This window comes from Saccopteryx bilineata, chromosome 6, assembly GCF_036850765.1.
Source record: "Saccopteryx bilineata isolate mSacBil1 chromosome 6, mSacBil1_pri_phased_curated, whole genome shotgun sequence".
Taxonomy (NCBI): domain Eukaryota; kingdom Metazoa; phylum Chordata; class Mammalia; order Chiroptera; family Emballonuridae; genus Saccopteryx; species Saccopteryx bilineata.
The window spans coordinates 43,619,659-43,644,723 of record NC_089495.1 but is presented as its reverse complement, the minus strand read 5'-3'; the positions used below and the strand labels follow the sequence as shown (position 1 = coordinate 43,644,723).

The 25,065-nt window shown below is 35.6% G+C and overlaps 1 non-coding gene across 1 annotated transcript; it reads left to right on the top strand.

Annotated features, from left to right (window-relative positions):
- The first annotated feature begins 4,923 nt into the window (after window positions 1-4,923).
- On the top strand, window positions 4,924-5,030 carry LOC136309739 (U6 spliceosomal RNA). The gene has a single exon (XR_010726389.1). It is a non-coding gene; the product is annotated as a U6 spliceosomal RNA (small nuclear RNA).
- The last annotated feature ends 20,035 nt before the right edge of the window (window positions 5,031-25,065 follow it).

The window sequence follows — 25,065 nt, the reverse complement described above, 5'->3', positions numbered from 1 at the left end:
CATGAAGCATTTTAAGAGTAAATAGATGGTTCTAAAAAGCTTAATAAATAATTATTTTAATAATAGATTTAAGGCCCTGGCTGGTTTGCTCAGTTGTAGAGCATCTACCTGGCATGTGGATATCCCAGGTTCAATTCCCAGTCAGGGCACACAGAAAAGCCCATCTGCTTCTCCACCCCTCCCCCTCTCGCTTCTCTATCTATCTATCTATTTATCTATCTATCATGGAAATACCTCTCTTCTCCTCCCTTCCAACAGCCAAGACTCCATTAGAGTGAGTTGGCCCAGGTGCTGAGGATGGCTCTGTGGCCTCTGCCTCAGGAGCTAAAAAATGGCTTCAGTTGTAATGGAGCAAGGGCCCTAGATGGGCAGAGCACTGCCCCCTAGTGGGCTTGCCAGTTGGATTCCGGTCAGGGCATATGTGAGACTCTTTCTCTGCCTCCCCTTCTCTCACAAAAAAATAAAATTAAATTAAAAAATAAAAAATAATAGATTTAATATGAAAGAAAAACATACTTTTGAGATATATACCTGGCAATATTAAACCAATTTTAATTCTTAAAATGGACACATGCATTTTAAAATAATAAAGGACTATTAAAATTTTTTCCAGAATTAATAATTCTATGCTTTGGAAATTAATTCCTTTGCCTGTCAAATCTCATTAAATATCAGTTTAATGCTTATATTTTCAGCATTGCTCCAAACCAAAATGGAATTTATCATTCAAAATAATTTTTACCAGATCGTTACTGTTCAGTATTATTTAAAATCTGTAGTAGTAATTATTACTATGAAACATATTTAGTTTCCTGGATATTTCTGACTAACCAGTTAGGTAGTAATAGTAAGCCAAAATTACCAAGAAAAACCTTAACTTTAAGGTGAGTTTAGATAGAGCAACATCTAATAATACAGCTGCACTTCTATTTGAAAAGATTGTCATTTTTTACACAAATCTATCTTACAAAAGGGCATTTTTTTCAAATAGATTGTTTCTTCAGATTCTGCAGGAGTTCACACAGTATGTTACTTTCATTACAGAGTATCTAAAGGGTCTAACTTGTGTAGTTTCATCCCCTGTATAGAGTCTTATATGTGTTTCATAATCAATTGGCACTAAGAAATGCCATATCTTGTGTTTCTACCCTGAACAAATCAGGTGTGTATTCATCTCAATTGTGCCTCTACAAACATGGACTGGAAGCAGCCTTTTACAGGGGCAGACAGAAAACTCTAAAAAGCGAGGACACTCTTCCTTTCTGCACAGGAAGGGACTGACTACACTTCGGTGGGGGTGAGGATAAAGGAAAAGTGACTGTCTAGTTGCCTACATCCAGAGCCCAGAACTTCTCTTCTTTCCATGGAGGTTAGCATAAAAGCTATTTAATTATTTTTTGTTATTATTAAATTTATTAAGGTGAAATTTGTTAACATAATTAAACAGGTGTTAGTTGTTCAATACTGCAGTACATCTCTGTACATCGTGTTGTGTATTCAGTCCCCCAAAATCAAGTCTTTCTCAGTCATCATTTATGTCCCCACATTCTCCACCACCTCCCCTCATCTCAGCAGTCTCCACACTGATGATGTTATTTGTTTCTTTCAGTCCTTTTCTGATTTATCCCTTCAGCTCCCTTTCCCAAGCCTCCCCTCCTCCCAGCTGTCAGTCTACTCTTTCTGTCTCTCTCTTATGCTTGTTAGTTCATTTTGTTCAGTAGATTACACATATGAGTGCAATGATATGGCATTTGTCTTTCTCTGATTGTCTTATTTCACTTAGCATAATGATCTCTAGGTCCCAATAATTTTTTTCTGTTTTCTTCTGGGCCACTCCAGTCCAACTGTGTCCTTCTGAAAACCTATGGCACAAACTCTGATTTATCCCATGCCTTCTTACTAAACCACAAGAATGGATGCTTCATGAAAGCAAGACTTTGCTTCGCTATTTCATCACCCTGAGCACCAAAAGTCATTGTGTGGCATGTAGCAGATGCTTAATAAATATTTGTTGGCTGAAAGAAATGATTTATTTTCTCTAGTTTTCAGTCAAACTGGTCACTATTGTCTTCTCATTTGTATGTCACTTATCCCACAGATTGACTATATTGTCACCTCACTGACTTATTCATTTATAATACATTCATTCAGCCGTCATTTATTGAATGCTAATGTATATTTAGCTTTTGTGTAATATTCTTGAATTCAGTGTGAACAGGTCCCTGTGAGTCCCTGTGTCTTTTTTTCTCTCTCTTTCTCTGCTGCAAGCTTACTTTCTATAGCAGAACACTCTCCTAACCTTTTCCTTCTATGCTGTTCCCTAAATAGTTTTGTGTTTGTGTTGCTTCTTTTTTTTTTTTTTTTTTTTTGCTAATTGCCATGGGAAAAAAATAAAAACAAAATGTGTGAGAATGTCAGAAGGTGTCATCACTCTTGTCTATGATCTATAATTTCTGACACATATATTGAAACTCCCACCCTTTCCTGTAGCGGTGGAAACAAACTATTGATTCCAATTTTCTCTTCTGGGGATTTTATCATCAATATCTAATATCCTTTAACAATTTAGGAACAAGTAAAGGAGTCTTGAGGTAACAATCTCCTTCTCTCTCTCTCCTTCTTTCTTTTAAAAGACAACCTTCTAAAATGTCTGTATTTGCTATCTCTGTTTTATCATTTTTCAATCAATTTCTATATGTTTTATGCCTTGATTATGCAACTAAATTCTTTTAATGTAGTTCATAAAGTGTCTCTGAATTCAATGGACAGTTTTAAGTTCTCATTTTCCTTAGCTTTTAAACAACATTAGAAAAAAATTGCCTGGTCCCTACTTTTGGCTGCCATTATAGCTCATATTCTTTGTGTTTTATTATTACGCTCATTAACCTTTTAATTCCTTTTGCCAACACTTCCACTTTTACTCTGATGTAATTGTTTAGAGTACGACATTGCAACCTTAGAGACAGAAAAGTTTTATCAGCTTTATTGAGGTATGACTGACATTTTAAAAATATATGGTTTGATGCTTTGACACATGAATATACCCTAAAACAGGGGTCCCCAAACTACAGCCCGTGGGCCACATGTGGCCCCCTGAGGCCATTTATCCGGCCCCCGCCGCACTTCCAGAAGGGGCACCTCTTTCATTGGTGGTCAGTGAGAGGAGCACATTGACCATCTCATTAGCCAAAAGCAGGTCCATAGTTCCCATTGAAATACTGGTCAGTTTGTTGATTTAAATTTACTTGTTCTTTATTTTAAATATTGTATTTGTTCCTGAGTTGTTTTTTTTTTTTTACTTTAAAATAAGATATGTGCAGTATGCATAGGGATTTGTTCATAGTTTTTTTTTATAGTCCTGCCCTCCAACGGTCTGAGGGACAGTGAACTGGCCCCCTGTGTAAAAACTTTGGGGACTCCTGCCCTAAAACATTACCACGATCAACGTAGTTGACATATTTATTAGCCCTAGAAGTTTCCTCACACTCCTTTTGATCTCTCTCCCTTTTCTGTCCCTTATTTCTTACCATCTTTCCTTCAGTTCTCAGAGAAGTGATATTCTTTTCCATTATATTCATTTGCACTAAATACAGTGTGTCCATCAGGTCATGGTGCACTTTTGACGGGTCACAGGAAAGCAATAAAAGACAATAGAAATGTGAAATCTGCACCAAATAAAAGGAAAACTCTCCTAGTTTCATACCTATTCAGTGCAGTTCGCTGTGGGCTTACGCACAGATTTTTTTTAGGGCTCCTTAGGTAGCTATCCTGTATAGCCTCTACAGACTCGTCACTGACAGGGTTTCTCCACCAAACTGCCGGTTTCCTTCAACTGCTTATCCCACTGAGTAATGTTATTCCTATGTGGTGGTGCTTCGTTATAAACACACTGATATGCACATTGCACTTTGGTCATGGATTCAAATTTAGCGAGCCACAGAACACACTGAACTTTCCTCTGTACCGTCATCTCGACTGGCATGGCTGTGGACTGCTTTGCTGTATACACGGTGTAACGTCATCATCTGCTCATGCGCACATGCTGCCACATCATCCTACAGAAACTGGGAAGGTTTTCCTTTAATTTGGTGCAGATTTCACATTTCTATCATCTTTTGATGCTTTTCTGTGATCAGTCAAAAGTGCACCCTGACTTTACGGACACACTGTAGATAAGTATGCTAATAGAATCATATACTCTATGTTTATTTTGTTTGAGTATTTTCTCTCAATGTAATTGTTTTTAGCCTTACCCACGTAGAGTAGAACTCCATTATGCCATAATTTTTTACCTGTTCATGAGCTTTAAGTTTTTTTTTCAGGTTCATCTATTATGTGTAAAGCTACTATAAAAATCTGTGTGCAAGCCTTTTAATGGACATGTTTCTAATTCCCTTAGCTAAATGTCTAGATTATGTGGTTAAATTATATGGTACACATATGCTTACCTTTTAAAGAAACTGCTAACATTTTTTTAAAGTGATTGAACCATTTTTCATTCTTTTTTTAAATTAAGTGAGAGCAGAGGAGGCAGAGAGACAGACTCTTGCATTCACCCTTACTAGATCCACTGGGAAAGCCCCCTGTAGGGCATTGCTCTGTTGCTTGGCAAACAAGTTATTATTAGAGCCCAAGGCAAAGGCCATGGAGCCATCCTCCTTGGTGGTGGGAGTCAGGGTTGGGGGAGGTATGTGACACAGATAGACATACATGCTAGAGCTAATTGAGTCATGGCTGTAGGAGGGGAAGAGAGAAAGAGAGGTGAACGGGAGCGGTGAGGAAGCAGATGGTTGCTTCTGCTGTGTGCCTTGACTCAGAGTCAAACCCGGAACATCCACACGACAGGCAGACACTTTACCACTGAGCCAACCAGCCAAGTCTGTTTTGCATTCTTACCATCAAGGTATGAGAATTCCACTTTCTGTGCTTGCTTCAGCAGCACATATGCTAAAATTGGAATGATACAGAGAAGATTAACAAGGCCCCTGTGCAAAAATGACACACAAATTCATGTAGTATTTCATATTTTTAATAAATTTCTTCTCAAAACATTTATACTCATAAAATAAACTCAATTCTCTTTCTTTAAAAAAAAATGAGAGAGAAAGAAAGAGAATTCTACTTCCTCTATCATCTCACCAGTATTTGATGTGGTCAGTAATTTAAATTTTAGCCACTTTAATGGATATGTAGTACTATCATTGTACTTTGGTTTGCATTTCCTATGGACTAATAATATTGAGTATCTTTTTCAATGCATATTGGCAATTCACATGTCTTTCACAAAGTGCTTGTTAAAGATTTGTCCATTTGGCCTGACCAGGTGGTGGCGCAGGGGATACAGCATCTGCCTGGGACACTGAAGACCCAGGTTTGAAAGCCTGAGGTTGCTGGCTTGAGTGTTCCCTCATTTGGCTTGAGTGACAGGCTCACCAGCTTGAGCGCAGGATGGATGATAGACTTGAGCAAGGGATTATAGACATGTCCTCATGGTTATTGGCTTGAGCCCAAAGGTCACCAGCTTGAGCAAGGGGTTATTGACTGAGTTGGAGTTCTCAGTGAAGGCACATATAAGAAAACAATCAAAGAACAACTAAGCTGCCACAACTATGAATTAATGCTTCTTATCTCTCTCTCTCTCTCTTGTCTATCTATTCCTGTCTGTCTCACACTCCACCTTCTTTCTCTTGCTTAAAAAAATAAAAAGCTTTATTCCTTTGTTATTGGGTTGGGTTTTTTTTATTATTATTGAGTTTTAATATTTTTTTCTATATTCTAAACACAATTCCTTCATTAAATATAGCCTTTAAAAATATTTTATTGTAAGCTATGGCTTGTCATTTAATTCCCTTAATAATAACTTGAAGAGTTGAAAGTTTTGTTTTTAAATTTTGATGAAATTAAATTTCCAATCTATTTTGATATGAATCATGCTTTTAGTGTTGCATCTGAGATAACTTTACTTACCAAATTCATGATAGTATCCTATTATTTCCACTAAAATTTTATATAGGTCTATGATACATCTTAAATTAATTTTTGTGTATGGTGATAGATATCAATCAATGTTCAATTATTTTACAATGAATATTTAATTGGTCCAGCACCACTTGTTAAAAGATGGCAGTTCCCTATGTTCATTGTTGCCTGTTCATTGTGCCTAACTGCACTTGGAATAAAATTATTTGTGAAATAAAAAATAAATAAATAAAGTATTTTAAAAATTAAAAAAATAAAAAGAAAAGATGGCAATTCCCAACAAATTTCTTTTACTTCTTTTTTTTTTAAAGATTTTATTTATTTATTATAGAGAAGGGAGAGGGAGGAGCAGGAAGCATCAACTCCCATATGTGCCTTGACCAGGCAAGCCCAGGGTTTTGAACTGGCAACCTCAGCATTTCCAGGTTGATGCTTTATCCACTGCGCCACCACAGGTCAGGCTCTTTTACTTCTTTAACTGAAACCAATAGTCAGCCCTGGCCGGTTGGCTCAGTAGTAGAGCATCGGCCCGGCATGTGGATGTCCTAGGTTCGACTCCCGGTCAGGGCACACAGTAGAAGTGACCATCTGTTTCTGCATTCCTCCCCTTTTTAGTTATCTCTTTCTCTCTTCCTTTCCTGTAGCCATGACCTGATTGGAGAGAGTTGGCCCTGGGTGCTGAGGATGGCTCCATGGCCTCCACCTCAGGCACTAAGAAAAGCTCTGTTGATGAGCAATGAGCTACTACGCCCCAAATAAGCACCTGGTGTGCTTGCTGGGTGGTTCTAGGTTCAGGACTATGTGGAAGTCTGTCTCTGCCTCCCATACTCTCACTGAATAAAACAAACAAAAAAAGAGATAGAAATCAATTGTCCACATATTTATGGATCTATTTTTGGACTCTCTTTTTTGTTCCATTGACTTTTGGACTCTCTTTTTTGTTCCATTGACCTATTTGTTTATCTTAATGCCAATAACTGTCTTAAAATTATTCTTATTCTAAATTTTGTTCTCCTTTTAAAAGAAATGTTATTGCTATAATATGTCATTTGTACACACAAAGACTTTTAAATTCAGGTTGACATTTTTTGCATACAACTTAGTGGGGTTGCATTGAATCTATATATCAATTTGATGGAAATAACATCTAGAAAATATTGAATTTTCTGACATTTGTAAATGTTTATCTATTCATTTTAGGTAACTTTTAATTATTTTTCTGTAGTGTTTTATACCTTTTTAACTGTGCAGAGGCCTTTCATATATTTTTTATTTATTAATAAGTATTTAATAGTTTATGGTATGATAACATTTTAAGCAAAAGATTATTACTTTTGTTTAAAATTAGTTTATTTTGTATATTGAGTTTGTATCTTGCAAACTTGCTAAAAATTACACGTTAGTTCTAATATTAGTGTTGTTGTTTTTTTGTGACAGGGACAGAGAGAGAGACAGAGAGAGGGACAGATAGGGAAATTCAGACAGGAAGGAAGAGAAATGAGAAGCATCAATTCTTTGTTGTGGAATCTTAGTTGTTCATTGATTGTTTTCTCATATGTGCCTTGACTGGGGGTCTACAGAAGACCAAGTGACCGTTTGCTGAAGCCAGAAACCTTGGGCTCAAGCTGGTGAGCCTTGCTCAAACCAGATGAGCCCACACTTAAGCTGGCAACTGTGGGGTTTTGAACCTGGGTCCTCTGTGTCCCAGTCCAATGTTTTACCCACTGTGCCACAGTCTGGTCAGGCTAATGTTAATTTTTTAATATAGATTTCATTGAGTTGTTTATGTAGTTCATTATATTATCTTCAAATAAAATTCTTCTTGAATCTGGATGTTGTTTTATTTATTTTTCTTGCCTTACTGCTATGGCTTGAATCTTCAGCATCACATTATATAGAAGTAATAATACCAATCATTTTATCTTGTTTCTAATCTTATGTAAACAATAATAGCACTCAATTTGTTTGTTTATTTTTATCTCTCAGATCACTGTCCTTGTGATTTCCTATGCGCCATGTTTTACAAAACCATTGTTTTAAAGTTCTATTCTTTTGTTTGTTTATTTCTTTATTATTTCATATGTCATGGTAATCAGATCCCAAATTGTTCATCTTGACCAAAAATGTTAGTCTGTTTTGGCCTTTTAAATATTTAGTTTTTAAATTAAATTTTTCTCTTTTCTAACTAAATATTATCTTGCTTGAGAATGTTATCTATTTTCATAGCTCTGATTATCATTTATACACAAATTGCTCTTATGCTCATAACTCTAAGCCACTTCTCTCATTTGAATTCCTAAAGTATTTTTCAGTCACCAAGTCTACATACAGTTTCATATGAAAATATTATAGCTAGGTCAAATGTGGCCTGTAGAAATGAACCTTTGCTCACCCCACCACCTATTTGATCTCTTGAATTTCCTGTTGTAACAAATGGCATCATCATCTATTATTCATGTCAGAAACTTGGAAATCAACCGTAACTCTACACCATTTCTCAAACCCCATTCAATCACCAAGTTCTGTTGAGTCTACAATCATAAATATATTTTTAAATCTTTTTATGTTTCCTTTCAACTACTCATCATCCCATTTCCTTTAAAAATCATGTTATAGGTTAAATTATGTCTGTCAAAAAGATGTTAAAATCCTATCTCCTGAAACCTGTGAATGTGATTTCATTTGGAATAGTCTTTTTGCATATGTAATTTGGTAAGCTGAGGTTATTAGGGTGAGCCTTAACCCAATATTACTGGTGTTCTTTTATTATTATTATTATTATTATTAATTATTATTATGTGAGAGGCAGGGAGGCAGAGACAGACTACTGTATGCACCCTGACCAGGATCCATCCAGCTAGCCCCCTACTAGGCAATACTCTGCCTGTCTGGGCTGCTGCTTCTTTGCTCAACAATTGAACTATTTTAGTGCATGAGGCGAGGCTATGGAGCCATCCTCAGCCCCCAGAGACAATTTTGCTCAAACCATTGGAGCCATGGCTGTGAGAGAAGAAGGAAGGTGGAAGAGGGAGGAGGAAGTTTGAAGAAGATGGTCTCCACACGCTTCTCCTATGCACCCTGACCAGGAATTGAACCTGAGACTTCCCCACGTTGGGCTGATGCTTTACCACTGAGCCAACTGACCAGGGCCATTGGTGATTTTTTTTCTTTCTTTTATTAAGTAAGAAAGTGAGAGGCAAAGTGGCACCCGCATGCATTCCAACCAGAATTCACCCCACAAGCCTGCTAAGGGCTGCTGCTCTGTTGCTTAGCAACCAAGCTATTTTAGTGCCTGAGGCAAGGCTATGGAGCCATCCTCAGTTGATGGGGCCAACTTGTGTGAACCATTTAAGCCATGGCTGTGAGATGGGGGAGAGAGAGAGAGAAAGAAAGAGGAAGGGAGAGAAAGAGGGCTGGAGAAGCAGATCGTCACTTCTCCTGTGTGCCCTGAATGGGAATCAAGGCCAGGACTTCCACACACCAGGCTGATGCTTTATCCTGAGCAAACTGGCCAGGTTCTTACTGGTGTTCTTATACAAAGAGAGGGAGAGACACAGAGGCAGACACATAGAAGAAATTTAATGTGAAGAAACATAGGTAGAATACTATGTAATGATGACAGCAGAAACTGGAGTGATATATCTATAGGGCAGGGAATGCCAAGAATTAGTAGCAACTCTAGATGCTAAGAGAAAAGCATAGAATAGTTTCTTCTAAAGAGACTTCAGAGAGAGCATGGCTCTGCCAAGAGCTTGATTTTAGTCTTCTAGTAGTCAAAAAATTATTTTGTTTTAAGCTATCCAGTTTGCAGTATCTTATTATGGGATCCCTAAGAATCAACTTTATATCACCTCATTTCAACAGGAACACTTAAATAATTTCCTTATGTGTCATCTGGAATTATTTTTTAGCCTCTTTATGTGCTTATTGTCCATGCAGAAATCAGAATGGGCTTTAAAAAGGCAAATCTGATCATAACATTGCCCTTCTTAAAACTTTTAATGGCTGCTTATTATTTGAAGAATTAAGTCTAAGATTCTTAGTGTTGTCTAAATGTATTTCAATAGTCAGTCTTCCAGTCTTATCTTTCAAATGCTCCTCTCTCTATTTTGAGTTTTTTCTCTCCTTCAAACTAATCCTGTTTGTCTTGCTTCTGAATTTTTACACATGCCATTTCTTCTGCTTGGAATATTCTGTTCCCCCAAACATCACCAGCTTCATTTAGTTAACTTCTGTATATTGCTCAGGATCTACTCAAATGCTACTTCCTCAGATAAACCTGTCCAAGGTAAATAATAACAAAATTGTGTATTTATTCCTCTTTACCTATTGGCCAATATAATGGCATATATTTATAATATAATGTGCTTATTTATTTAATTTGTATAATAAAGGAGCATTATCCATATATGAGCTTGTTCTCAACCTCATCAATCAGTGTCAAGTATTTTCACACATCTTCTATTTCTTTACATTCTCCTATCTCTATTATAACTATACATTTCCAATCTATTTCTAAGGGTAAATTTTTTTTTATTAATTTTACTAGGGTGACATCAATAAATCAGGGTACATATATTCAAAGAAAACATGTCCAGGTTATCTTGTGGATCAATTATGTTGCATACCTATCACCCAAAGTCAGATTGTCCTCCGTCACCTTCTATCTAGTTTTCTTTGTGCCCGTCCCCTCCCCCTTCTTCTTCTCCCCCCCATAACCACCACACTCTTGTCAATGTCTCTTAATCTCATTTTTATGTCCCACCTACATATGGAATAATGCAGTTCTTGTTTTTTTTCTGATTTACTTATTTCACTCCGTATAATGTTATCAAGATCCCACCATTTTGTTGTAAATGATCCGATGATGTCATCATTTCTTATGGCTGAGTAGTATTCCATAGTGTATATGTGCCACATCTTCTTTATCTGGTCTTCTTTTGAAGGTTTTTTTGGTGTTTCCATGTCTTGGCCACTGTGAACAATGCTGCAGTGAACATGGGGCTGCATGTGTCTTTACATATCAATGTTTCTGAGTTTTGAGGGTATATACCCAGTAGAGGGATTGCTGGGTCATAAGGTAGTTCTATTTTCAGTTTTTTGAGGAACCACCATACTTTCTTCCATAATGGTTGTACTACTTTACATTCCCACCAACAGTGAATGAGAGTTCCTTTTTCTCCACAGCCTCTCCAACATTTGCTATTACCTGTCTTGTTGATAATAGAGCTAATCGAACAGGTGTGAGGTGGTATCTCATTGCCGTTTTGATTTGCATTTCTCTAATAACTAATGAAGATGAGTATCTTTTCATATATCTGTTGGCCATTTGTATTTCTTCTTGGGAGAAGTGTCTGTTCATGTCCTCTTTCCATTTTTTTATTGGATTGTTTGTTTGTTGAGTTTTATGAGTTCTTTGTATATTTTGGATATTAGTCCCTTATCTGAGCTGTTGTTTGAAAATATCATTTCCCATTTAGTTGGCTGTCTGTTTATTTTGTTATCAGTTTCTCTTGCTGAGCAAAAACTTCTCTAAGGGTAAAATTAATCATCCAACCCCAAGACCTCTCAACCTTGGGGTACTGAGTGAGGAGCATCAGAGAATTAGGGTGAGAGGGGAATGGATGGAGAAAGGCAAAAACAGGAAAACCATGAAAGAAAATAAAGTGTAAGGAGCAACTCAGTTTTGCCAAATGACATTGAAAATGCCCTTTATTTTACATTTATTTAATTATTCATCAATTATTTTCTGCATTTTACAAATCAATAAATGGACTAGTTCCTTTTATGTATATTTATATGTATTCTTTTTTGAGTATATCCTCTACTCCCTTGGGGCTTTTGTTTTCACTCTTTATTAAGGTCATCTTGGTTTTGGTTTTGTTTATTTAATTTGATATAATTTGCACAATAATATTCCAATGGAGTCAGCAGATAATATGATTTGTTCTTTATTTTTATAAAAAGATTCTGAATTCTATAACCTATAACAGGTATACTGGTAATCATTTTCAATATCCAGAATTTTTGGAATTTACTTTCCTTGAAACTTCCTTCATTTGTTTGTTCAAAGTATATCTAAATGTTATAAGGCAGAAACTGTGAAACTGTTATAGAAGAAAAATTTTAAAAACAGTTTGCAAGATAATAATCAAATACTACAGGGAACAAAGTACATAATCATCAGTAAATTTGAAGTGAAAACTACAAAATGATTTAACCAATTTTAAAACTAGAGCTATGTACTATTTTTAAATAAAAATCTCATGTAAAATATAGTAATTTCAAATATCTGTTTTTGCTTGTTCTAAAAGTGAAATATTTACAATAATTGATCATCAAAAGCCTGATAAACACAGTTCCTATAATTGCCTGCTATCTATTTCAACATTTCCGATAGAGTAGAGTGACCAGTGTCAACAGGCAACATTTAAAAAGCCATTTCTTAGTGATTTAGAATACTTTTCCACCCCTGGGGACATGCTTTAAATCTGGCAAGAACATTAGCTGATCATGCTACTTCAGTCTGACAGCTTCAGATTTTTAACAGGAGAAAAAGGCAGAACTAATGGATGTGAACAGCTTAAAAGCTAGGGAACTTATCAATCACAGTAAACAGCTGTATTTTTGGAAGCTAATAGAGGTACTTCTAAAAACATAAAAATTCAATAGCTATTTTTCTAGCAACTAATAATTTCAATCAGCTCTTCTTCATTTGTCTCTCACTCCAACCCCTAACCTGCTTACCTTCTTTTTTTTTTTAATTTAGTTTAATAATGTCAGCCTTGATTAACATAACATAAAAACATTCTCTTTACTTGTACTCTCCTGCTTTTCAGAAAGGAATAACACAGCATTTAATTTTATGAAAAAATAATTCAAAAAGATGATTGAAACAAATTAAATTATTAAAGTGATTATAATACTTTTTTATCTTTCTTAATTGTATATAATAGAGAACATATATACACACACACAGTACTATCTGTAATTGGTACATTACTGAGTAATGACTATAGCTATCTTTTTATTCAGCCTCAAGCACATATTTTACATATATATTTCAAAGAGCTTGAAAACACAATTATCTGTTTTGCTTCACAATGATTTCAAAATATTCTACTATTTTATTCCTTTACAAAGGCCTCTGACCCATTCTTTTACATAACAAATTCATTTTAGAACGAATTACTTGTATGACAGTGATTGAGGAAGTACAATAAAACCCTGCTTACTCCACTGGAAAAATGGAAAACATTTAATTTTATTCTCTAAAGGATTAAGACGGGGCCTAGTCATCAGGTCTTAGATAACTAGGAAGGAAATGTGCTCAGTATGGATCCCCCAAGGCTATAAGCCTGTTTCAAATACCACAGTGGTCTTTTCTCAGACTGAGGGTCTACTTTTCCACTAACATAGCTTGACTATTTTTGGTAGAATTTAAAAGGCATCAGGATTAATTTCCTCCTATGTGGGATTCGCGACATCTTTTGCGAGAGATAATGCAACACTTGAAGACACAGTCATGTTCTAATGAATTAACTGTTCGGTACAAGAGAAACAGGCCCGACTTATTGTGTGCAGAACCCAGCAGACCCTGTGATTAACTATCTACGCAATGTGTACAGGACTTTTTGAGTGGAAGGTAATATTTGAGTTTAAAAAATTTTTTTCCAGAAAAAAAGAGTAACATTTGCACGTAAATGGATAAAGTTTAATAGCATAAGCTCTATAGTCAGTTGCCTGGATTTGAAAATCTGCTTCAACATTTTCTAGCTGTGTGACCCTGGAAAAGTTATGCAACCTTAATGCTTCTCTTGTCTCATATGAAAAAAAAAATGTGGTTTAATCATTGATTTTTATCCTTTTAAAGCATCCAGTATTTGCATTAGTTTTAAATCAAACCTGCTGGAGCTCTTCTATTGGATAACATCCCAACAATTGTTTTTGGAAAGAGACGATTTAATATCTAACTCTTAATGTCTTTTTTTCCCTGAAGATAAATCTGTTATATTCTTTTACTGAGCAAAGTCATAAACAGATCAGGGTTGTTTTTTTTTTAAATTTTCAAATAGCCTGACATTACTTATGTATATCTTACAGACATTGTAGATAAGTACCCACAATTCCCAGGCGATCCTCATGGATTCTTATAAACTTGTGTCCCTTTCTAGCAGTTCTAGATAAGATTTACCTACAAGTGTAACTAAACTCTCTTTGTCATAAGCAGTGCTTGGGAAACCAGAATTTCATCTCAAAAATTTGTGGTGATTAGTTCCTTGCCTGGAGCATAAGCATTCTGGTAAATGTGAGTAGTCATTGACATTGGAAAGAAAATAGTATAAAAACAAAAACCTTATCCACCATTTATTGAAAATAAAATTATTTTGAGGTGCTGGCTGGTGGCTCAGTTGGTTCAAGTATGGCTTGGGAACTGAGGATATCTCTGTTGGAGCACATAAGCTTTGGGTGCTAAAAATAGGTCTGTACTGGAGCATGAGCCCAAGACTGGTTGCTGGGTGGATCCCATTTCAGTGCATATGGGAGTTTGCCTCACTATCTCTCATTTTAAAAAAAGATAAGTATTTTGAAATGTTATCAATATGAACATGCTTGCCCATGTTCAAGTAGAATATGCTAAAATCAATGTGTTATAGTGAGCCACTAACTTAGCTTCTTGTAGCACTAAACATTGGAATAGACTTTTAGTGTGTTTATGCTGTTTCACAGTGTTTCTGAAAAACTACATTAAATATATTGGTGTGGCAGACAGACTAAGGTGATCCCGTAATCCCCGTGTCATTGTGTTCACACTTTTCTATAAACCTCTTTCCTTGTATGTGGACAACAGCTGTGACTTATTTCTAACTGATAGAATATAAAAAAGGAAACACAATGTCGTTGTAGTGATTAGGTTACATCACACAAGACTGCATCCTGGACAGCTGAGGTAAGACTCCTTCACAGATTATAGCAAATAAATGGCCATGTTGCTGAAGTCCTTACAGTAAAGAACTGTGAGTGACCTCTCAGAATTGCAAGCAGCATATGAACCTAATGGGGACCTCCAACCCACAGCCATCAAAAGGACCAGTCATAGAGCCACAAGAAAATAAATTCTACCAAAGCCAAAAGAGTTTGGAAGTAAATTCTTCCCCACTCAAATTTTCAGAGGTGAATGCATTTCAGATTGTAACCAGTGAGACTCTGACATGTGATTCAGCTAAGCTGTGTCCATACTTCTGACTCATGGATGTTTTGAGCTAAAAAATGCATATTGTTTTAAGTCATTAAGTTTTCCGGTGATTTGTTAAACAGCAGTAAAAATAATAAAACAGGTAATAAAAATGCTGCCTTTTGTTTGATAACTTTTCATCTTTATGAAAATATTTGAAAGTTATATATGTTCACATACATCCTATTTTGTGAGCTGTTTTCATGGGTAAAACGAACAATGGAGATTCAAGAGTCCTGTGAAATGCTTTGAATTGTCAGTGAACTTACACAGAGAAAAAATTCAAACATTAATTTTTTGCAAATAGTAATGAGCATTTTCTTTTATCTTTGGTATAGATGTATGACATGATACATTGAATATTACGTTTCAGTCAATATGCCGATTCACCCTTCCCTGTTTTTTTACAAATTCAGGTTATTATTTTTTGGGAAATGCTAGTAATTAAAATATTACTCATAGGGCATTATAAAGTACTCTAAAACTGTGTTTTTAATATACTTTTCAAGACTATTAATAAAAAGAGAAAACTACGTGTGAGTTATGATGAACTTTCTTTCAAAAGAATAGTAACGTTGCATCTCCTGAGGTCAACCATAAGTGGAAAAAATTTATTCAGATGCAAAGCTCACTTATTATTTAGGAAAAAAAAACCTAAAAAGGCTTTTTTTTTTAGGTGTTGGGATTGTAATTGAAAGTGTCTGGTCAATAAGTGATCAAATGCTATTTTATCTGGCCTATGGATTTTCTTTTTCTTTGTAAATGTGCCACAAGGTTAACAACAGACTTTTGTTACTGATATGATAAATCTGTCTGTGTCTGTGGCATAACACAGATAATTTTCATATCTCACCTCAGCAAAGCTGCTTCAGCTTAAGTTGAGTTTTGGTCACTACTTCTCCTAGAAAAAAGAATAACAGAAAATAATAATGTGTCTAGTGATAGCATCGAAAGGAATTCTTCTGCTCTAATGTGATCGTAACTTTGTAGATAGTGTACTTGATCCTCAGACCAAATCTATCAACTGTAGATCTCAGGCTAAGGATGCTATGCTTCATTGTCTATAATTTCTAACTGCAAACTAATTTTATTGGAATACATATATAATTTTATCTATGTAATATAATAGTTAATGTATATATACTATACATTTTATATATATTTAAAGATTTTACAAATACTGGACTCCATGTTATTTTAAGACAGTACAATGTTTTAGAAATCACAGCTGTAGGGAGCCAAGATGAAAAAAAAATAGCAAAAGCATATTATGTAAATAATAGACAATACAGCTATTTTTAGTTACTGATTTGGCTTAGCTAACAAATGTTTCTAAGCTGCAGTTTACTCAGTTATGAAATGAATAATAAATAATTTATTTAATAAGTATGTAAATAAGTTAAAACCTGAAAAATATATTTGTCCAGCCCAGTACATAGAAAGAGCTCAGTAAATGTTAACCACTGTGGCAGGGTTGCTATATGTAACATATTATGAGGTAAGAGGCGCTGTGCTTAATAGATTGGCTATGCTACTTTGCATTGTGCTTAGAAAGTTGAATTGTGCTGTGCAAAGATTTATATAAATGTAAGCCAGGTGTCCCTCACTTATTCCGCCTTCAGGGGTGGGTCACGCTTCCCTTTAATGCCTAAATAGCAATAGTCCATGTCTCTTATGTATTATGGTAGAAAATCTAGTCTTTTACGGGATTTCTCTCCCAAGTATTTCTGAGAGTCTTTAGAAAATACTTACATATCCCACAACTTTGTGATCATAGTTGCTGCTTTACCTTTAGAGAACCATCTAATTCCAGCAGCCTGTAGCATTTTTCCACACTCATCCTTTGTTTTCTTTGCTCTGGCTTATTGAGGCAGATGCTGCTCCCACCACTCTGCGGCATCACTTCAAGGTGGGACCCTGACCCTTGGTCCCCAACAACAGAGCTATAATCAGGCTTTTACTGAACATAACTTTAATAGAAACTTGCAAAACACAAAATAGACATCCATTTAGAAAACATTTCATTAGTCAAGATCTCACTACATGAAGCTGCTTTCTAAATAACTGTAAAGCTCAGAGACTTGCATCAAAAGTCGGTTCTTGATCATGGCTCTGCCAGTCAGCTGTGGCTCAGCCAGAGACTGCTGGGATTGGTTGGATGTGGTTCTAAGCTATAAATTAGGTCTAGCTCAGCTGTGCACATATTTTTGAGACCCATAGTGACATGATCACATACTTGACAAATAGAAGCATATGAAGCCAAGATTTAACATAGAAGTTCACTTAAAACTTCTGCTCACGTCTTGTCTGCTAATCCTCTGGCCAAAGCTTGTCAATTAGGAAGGCCAGACGCAAGGGCCAAGGGATGTACAATCAACATACATTACTGGCAACTTTGCAAAGTCACAGGGCAAAGGGGATGGAAGTGTTGTCCTATTACAGGAGAGCATAAAGTTTAAGAACAGTAAACTGGATATCACATATAACTGTTCTAAGATTTCTTAGGCTAAGTCCCCTCCACAGGGGTTTCAATAATGGTCATTGCTCCGTTTGCCCCCAGTTTTTCAGCCTGTTAAGTGGGCCAAATTATCAGAAGAAATGCCCTTTACAGATTTCTTAGAAAGCTATTTGTAGTGGTCCAGAGGAGGGTAAATGGTTTCCTAAAGGAAAGTATATCAAGGTGAAATTGTACAATAAAGACAATCTTTTACATTGCTTAACAGATCATGGCACATATTACATTGTTAATTTTTTCAAACTGATATGTTTTAAAAAAAATTTGCTTCAGTTTATATAACCAAAAGATTTTTTTTTTCCTTTACCAAACAAAGGAACAGTAAAATTGTAATGGTCAATTCAAGCTACTTCTGTGGGAAAAGATACCTTGTTGACTGGCTCAATAGACAATTTTTCTGTATTTCCAGTCATTGATATGTTATAAAATATTAGGGATCTAAGACAGGATTTCCATTGCAAAAGGTTTCAAGGAATAGAATTGCAAAAGGATTTGGCTAATTTAAAAACCTTGGAGACAATAGGTTGATGGAAGCCAGCAAAGGTTGGTGAGAATCAAATGCTACATGGATGATAACTCCAGAAACTGTCCTTTAGTGACCGGGAGGATTTCTGCTTCCTGCATTCCTTAGGAAATCAGCCCATCCACAGTAAAGTAACTCTTCTGGACAGGAAACTGCTCAAAAACATAAAGAATGGTTGCAACAGAATGTATAGTTCTGCAATGATTAGAAAAGGCTGTTTAAAAAATGGTACTTTATATAAAATACAGAAAGCCTGATATGAGTTTATTTTCTAATAACATGTATAAAAGTATCAAGTTATGATTTTCTGGGTTTTTGATATTGTGGGTTCTCCAATTAGCCCGTTCATGTTACCTGGCATCTGTCCTTCCTTATACCGTCAATGGTATCTAAACACCTGGGGTAGTCATTATAGTAGCCGTTAGCAGTATTACACTGAGCCATAGTCAAATTTATAGGAAACATAAAAAGAAAAAAAGAGTAAAATATTAAACATCCCAAAATTGGAATATATAAGAGAACTTTTTCTTATTAAATAGATAGTGGAAGAAAAGATTTTGATTATAATCATATGCACTGGGGACAGAATCAGAGTGAATAATAGGAATATTTGAATTTTAAAATATCAATAGATTAAAAATAAGAATTAAGTAACAAAAGAATATTTCAAACAGATGAAATTCTTAAAAATGACTAGCAAAACTTAATTTAAATTATGTTTAAAAACATACTAATATTACACAGAAAATTACATTTAAATTTTCTTTTTCCATGCACTACAAAAGCACAGAACAGTTAAACCTGAGATCACTTATTATTAGCAAACTCTCAGGTGGTTTCCGCAGAATCTGATATACCTCCTGGAAAATAAAAATGTAAATAGTTTTTGGCCCCCAAACACAGAAACTTTTATAAGATTTGTTCTTAAAATCTTCTCCAGATGTGGCTCAGATCTCCTGGCAACTGCTCAGGCAGAATAGGATGGGGCTTGTGTGAAGAGGGCAGAGAGGCTCAGCAGGAGGCACGGTTGGTCTCTGACAGATCCCGTAAGTGGTACTAAGAAGAGAGAATCCAAAAAGATTGAAGCAAAGGAATAACCTAGGATTTCATTTTACAAAGATAGTACAGATACAGTTGGAAAAAAGTTCAATTGAGGAAAAATGATATCTTAAGTAGAAAAAATAAGAATGGAGGTGAGGAAAAATAACTAAGTAGAAAAAACATCCATGTTTAGTTCTATTGTCTCCGAAAACATATATTTTTCAACACTAATATTCATTTATCTAATAGACCAGATCTTTGCTTCAGTCGCCCTGATAGAGCACTTATGGCTCTAAGAGACGGTTATTCGACAGCTGAACCCATGATAAGAAGTAGCACATGGTTCTCTAGAATAGGTAATTTTTGATTTTTTTTTTCCTGTCTTCTGGGGAACCTTGAATGGACTGGCTGCTCCAAGGAGCTGACTCATTGATTATGGTGGTAATTTGGTGGAAATCAACAATTAATGGTACTTACCTTGCCTGGTGAAAGAATAAAATTGCATAGAAAAATGAAAAGACATAAAATATGAACTGCAAAACACAGAAGCAGAGAGGCAGTTTTTCCATTAATTCACTAAGGGGATAAGCAAAGTGCATTTCCACATGTCAGAACGCTAAACACAACCCAGAGTCTAGGAAGCTGAGCAGACATTTCATTCCTCTCGTTTCCAGAGGCAGCATCAGCTACATAAACATACATACAATTTGTGTTGTTTCGGAGCAAGAGCAATTTCTTCCAAATTATAATGTTACACTTTAATTCCTTTTCTTCTTTGTCAAAATGTTCATGTTTGATAAATGTATCCCTCCGTCATGTTCCTTTCTTCCCTGATCCTCTTGTTTCTAATCTCTCTCTCTCTCTCTCTCTCTCTCTCTCTATCTCTCTCTCCTCTCTCTTTCTGTCTCTGCTGTCTCACTCTCCTTTTTTTCTTGACCTTCAAATGGACTTTATATTACCTTGAGTGATTTGTCAAGACTTTTCCAAAGTCATTTTTTTCCCATTTTAACACAATTTTACACAAAGTTGGTCTCTCAAACAATCCTCTCTTCTGCAATCATGTTTCTTTCTCTCCTGCTCTAGCTAACATTCCCGAAGGAAAACATCAGGTTTCACAGTTGATTGCCTATTGACTATGGACCGAAGTTTTCCTGCATTGTTCATTGTGATATTTGCTGCATATTTGAAACTGGTAATTTTATTCAAAGCCATGAGAATAATGTTTTATGTATATAAAAATGTCATCAATAGAAGTGATGATGTATTTCAAAAACTCTTCATGGTTCTTTGTATGCTTTTTCAGAAGTGGGAAATGGTTATACATTTCTCTGCATCGTGCTTAATTTCTTATATTTAAATTCCATATGACAGATATATTATTTGTATAGATCTCTCGAGTCCAAAGAAATTCTCAAGTTTAACATCTACTACCTACAGTGTGTGGGCACACTTAACAGTTTCTTCCCAATATTTTATACAGTGTCTTAATATCACCATATTAAAAATGATTTCTCATATAAAAGTTTAAATTAAAATGTATGTACAATAAAACTAAATTATGAAGAGATATAATATGTTTGATAGCTATTTGAAATGATAAGTTATGATGGTTATTAATTTTTTCTTTTCTTTTTTTTTTTTTTTCATTTTTCTGAAGCTGGAAACAGGGAGAGACAGTCAGACAGACTCCTGCATGCGCCCGACCAGGATCCACCCGGCACGCCCACCAGGGGCGAAGCTCTGCCCACCAGGGGGCAATGCTCTGCCCATCCTGGGCGTCGCAATGTTGCGACCAGAGCCACTCCAGCGCCTGAGGCAGAGGCCACAGAGCCATCCCCAGTGCCCGGGCCATCTTTGCTCCAATGGAGCCTTGGCTGCGGGAGGGGAAGAGAGAGACAGAGAGGAAAGTGGCGGAGGGGTGGAGAAGCAAATGGGCGCCTCTCCTCTGTGCCCTGGCCGGGAATCGAACCCGGGTCCTCCGCATGCTAGGCCAACGCTCTACCGCTGAGCCAACCGGCCAGGGCTATTAATTTTTTCAATCACCCATCTTCTGTGCCCTCCTTCTGGTCACTAAATCTCATTATCCTATAGAGAAAAATATTTTAAAAATCAAATATTATAGTTTACATTAATTACCAACTTATATACATATGCATATATGTGTATACAAGTACTTATGTGCAAATATCCAAATACATAATATTAAAAATTAGTCATTCAAAACAAGAAATTATTAGTCCTAAAGAACATTAAAGATACAAAAAATTTCTTTTAAATTGTGAAAAGTGGTAATTCATACTTAAGTGTCTTGAATATTTCAGACAAAAACTGTCTATTAAGTGTCCTGCCTATGCTTAAAAATGTCTATAATAGAGCTAAGTACATTTTGTATATTATTGCATGCATTGCGTTTTCTTATACTTATTATACAAATTGAAATGAATAATAATTTGCATTTTTACATTCCATTAATATTTCTTAGTATTCTCCAAATAGTTAATATGCTAACCAACTTTATTGAAAGGCATACAGATGTGGAAGAAATCTATCTGGGGACTTTAATTATCACCTTGTCAAATTCAAATTATTATCTTGTGAGTACATTTCCATAAAGTATCCACTTTGCTGTTCCACGCTTTAACATATGTCTACTTTTTCTTATCTTATTTGTATCTATCTGGAGGTCCTAATTTTTTCAAAGGAGATAGCTCTCTGATAGTTCTGTGTTCTTTAATACAAAAGATTTAGTCAAATACATTTTTATTAACACTTTATTTTGGCAGAAGAAAGATCTGTACAGTATATAAAATAGCCTTACTATCAGTAATGTTTCATGAATGATACTGAAAACTATCTTTCATAAACAATATCAACTTAAGGGAAATATTTAAAAAGAAGAAACTTGATACTGGACATGATTTGAAAGACCAACAGTGTTGAATAGTTATTTTAGTAGTTAGAAGGTTTACAGTACTTACACAATTAAGAAATGGGTGAGCTTGGTTATTATGTTGAGACATTTTTTGGTGGGAAGTGGAAATAGAAGCAAAAGAAATAATAAATTTTATATTTATCTTCTCAGGTCAAAGTCGATGCGATTCTAGACAGAGGGTGAGGATGGGGGTGGGGTGGGGAGAGAAAAGTAAAGGCTTATAAGATCAAAAAAACTTTAGCTGATTTCCCAATCATTTATAAAGGGTCAGAATTCAACATATATATTTACTCAATTTAGGCTCTGGCCAGTTGGCTCGGCGATAGAATGTGGTGGGCCTGCCGTGTAGAAGTCCCTGGTTCGATTTCCAGTCAGGGCACACAGGAGAAGCAACGATCTGCTTCTTCACCCCTGCCCTTTTTCTCTCTCTCTGTATCTCTCTTTCTCTAACCCCTCCCTCTTGAATAGTTCAAGCAATTTGTCCCCAGGCACTGAGGAAGGTTCTGAAGCTTTTCCTCATGCACTGAATTAGCTTGGTTGCCTAGCAACGGAGCAGCAATCCCAGATGGGCAAAGCATCATCCTGTAGGGGCTTGTAGGGTGGGTTCCGGTAGGGGCACATGCGGGAGTCTGTCTCTCTGCCTCCGTGCCTCCCCACCTCTCAATAATAATAATAATAATAATAATAATAATAATAATAAAATAGATTTGCTCAGTTTATTGTTTTAAAATGTGTATCTTGAAATCAAATTGAAAGTCAGTATGTGTTTGAAAAAACAGGGCACATTTTATAAGACATAAAAATAATACCTTATTTTGACTTTAATATAATTTGGAAAGCTCTCATTATAAAGACTTACTGTCATCCTGGTTGGTTGGAACATTGTCCTGAAGTGCAGAGGTAGCAAGTTTGATCCCTCTGGTCAGAACACATACAGAAACAGAGTGATGTTCCTGTTTCTTTCTCTTTCTCTTTAAAATCAACAACTAAAAATAATTATTAGAAAAAGAGTTTTAAAATATAAAAAAGTAAATAAGAATAAAACGATGTGCTGTTATTAAGGAGTACCCTCAGTAATTATTAAAATGTGTTAATATTCAAGTATTTCAATAAGCATTATAGCTGAGAACCTCTATTATCACTTACCATGCACCCTACTCCTAAAATCTGCAAATGAAAAAATTTAGCTAATGAGGTGGTAGCCATAAATGAGTGGCTGAGAGAATGATCACACTCCTATCAGATCCACACTCTGAAAAATATCTCACCTCTGAGGGTTCATCACAAAGGCTTATATCCTCAGGCAAATCCACATATCAGGACTAGGGCTTAATATTACTTACTAGAGGAGAGTGAATGTCAGACAAAGTCTCTTGCATCAAGGATAATAGCATGTTCCTCTGAAAAGAGTACCTTATAATGAATGAGAAAACAGGCCAAAAGAAGTTTGTTAGGAAATAGCGAGTCAGCCAACAGTAACAAAAAAATAAATAAATAAATAAATAAACCAGACAAAATCAATCTAATTATTGTCCTTGAAAAGAACTTAGTTTTTAGCACTTTTATTTACCTTGAGTTCTTCCCTGTTTATAATGAGATATCCACTTCAGAAATATATCTGGAGAGTATCCATGTTGAAAGTGATAAATCAAAATAATGAAACTTATTTTTTAAATAAACAAGACAATCAATAAAAAGAAATCTATGACTATATATTTTTTGCTAAGACTAACATATTTCTTTTTCCATGGTATTTATTAGGCAGAAACATGTACATTTCTACCATTTATTACCTGCTTATTTAATAACTTCTTCATTTTTATAAGTGTGCTGACTGATATTTTTCCTCCATCACTCTTGAGAAGTTATCCAATTCTCGCAAATATTGTTGAATTAGTTGCTATGCAATTTTTTTTCTCTTTCTGCATGGTCATTCATAAGCTTACCTCAGCCCTCAAAAGTAGCAAGGTTTATGTCACCATAGTTGCAAAAGCTACTACTAGTCTGACTATAAAAACAGCAGCCAACTTCCCTACAAAGTTGCACATCAGGTCTTCTTTCAAATTAAAAAAACAAAAACAACAAAGCAGCAAAACAGCAATAATAATATTGATATAAAAGGAACTGTCTTCTTGTTTGAAAGCAAATGAACCCAGGGCCACAATTGCAAACAGAGTTGTTAATTTTTGCAAAAGGAACATTTATATGAATTTCAGTGACAACTATCAGATCATTCATGTGGAAACTTTCGTGTGTCTTACAAAACAAATTCTCTTCAAGCAATCATGCTATTCCATCTTCTTAATCTGCTTCCTCATTTTTATTTTATTTTATTTCATTTTGTTATTTTTTTTATTTCTGAGAGAAAGAGAAGATGGTGGGGCACCAGAAGGTGAGAGAATGAGGAACATCAACTTGTAGTTGCTTCACCTTAGTTTTTCATTGGTTGCTTCTCCTTTGTTTCTTGACGGGCTATGGGAGGGTGCTCAAGCTGAGCGAGTGACCCCTTGCTCAAGCCAGTGAACTTGGGCTCAAGCCTTGAGCCTCAGACAGCCATATTTTTGGCCCAAGCCACTAATCTTGGGATTATGTTGATCATCTCACACGCACAAGTCAGCAACTGAAGGGTTTTGAACCTGGTACCTCAGGGTTCCAGGTCAATTCTCTATCCACTGCACTACCACTGGTCAGGGAGCCTCCTCATTTTATTTGTTCTCTTTTCCCTTCTTCCAAATTTCCAGACCCTCACTGTTTCTTCCCTGTTGACTCTTATATTACCAAAAGTGAAATCAGTGCCTTATATTTTGCAACATGTTAAATACAGCAGTGGTTTTCAACCT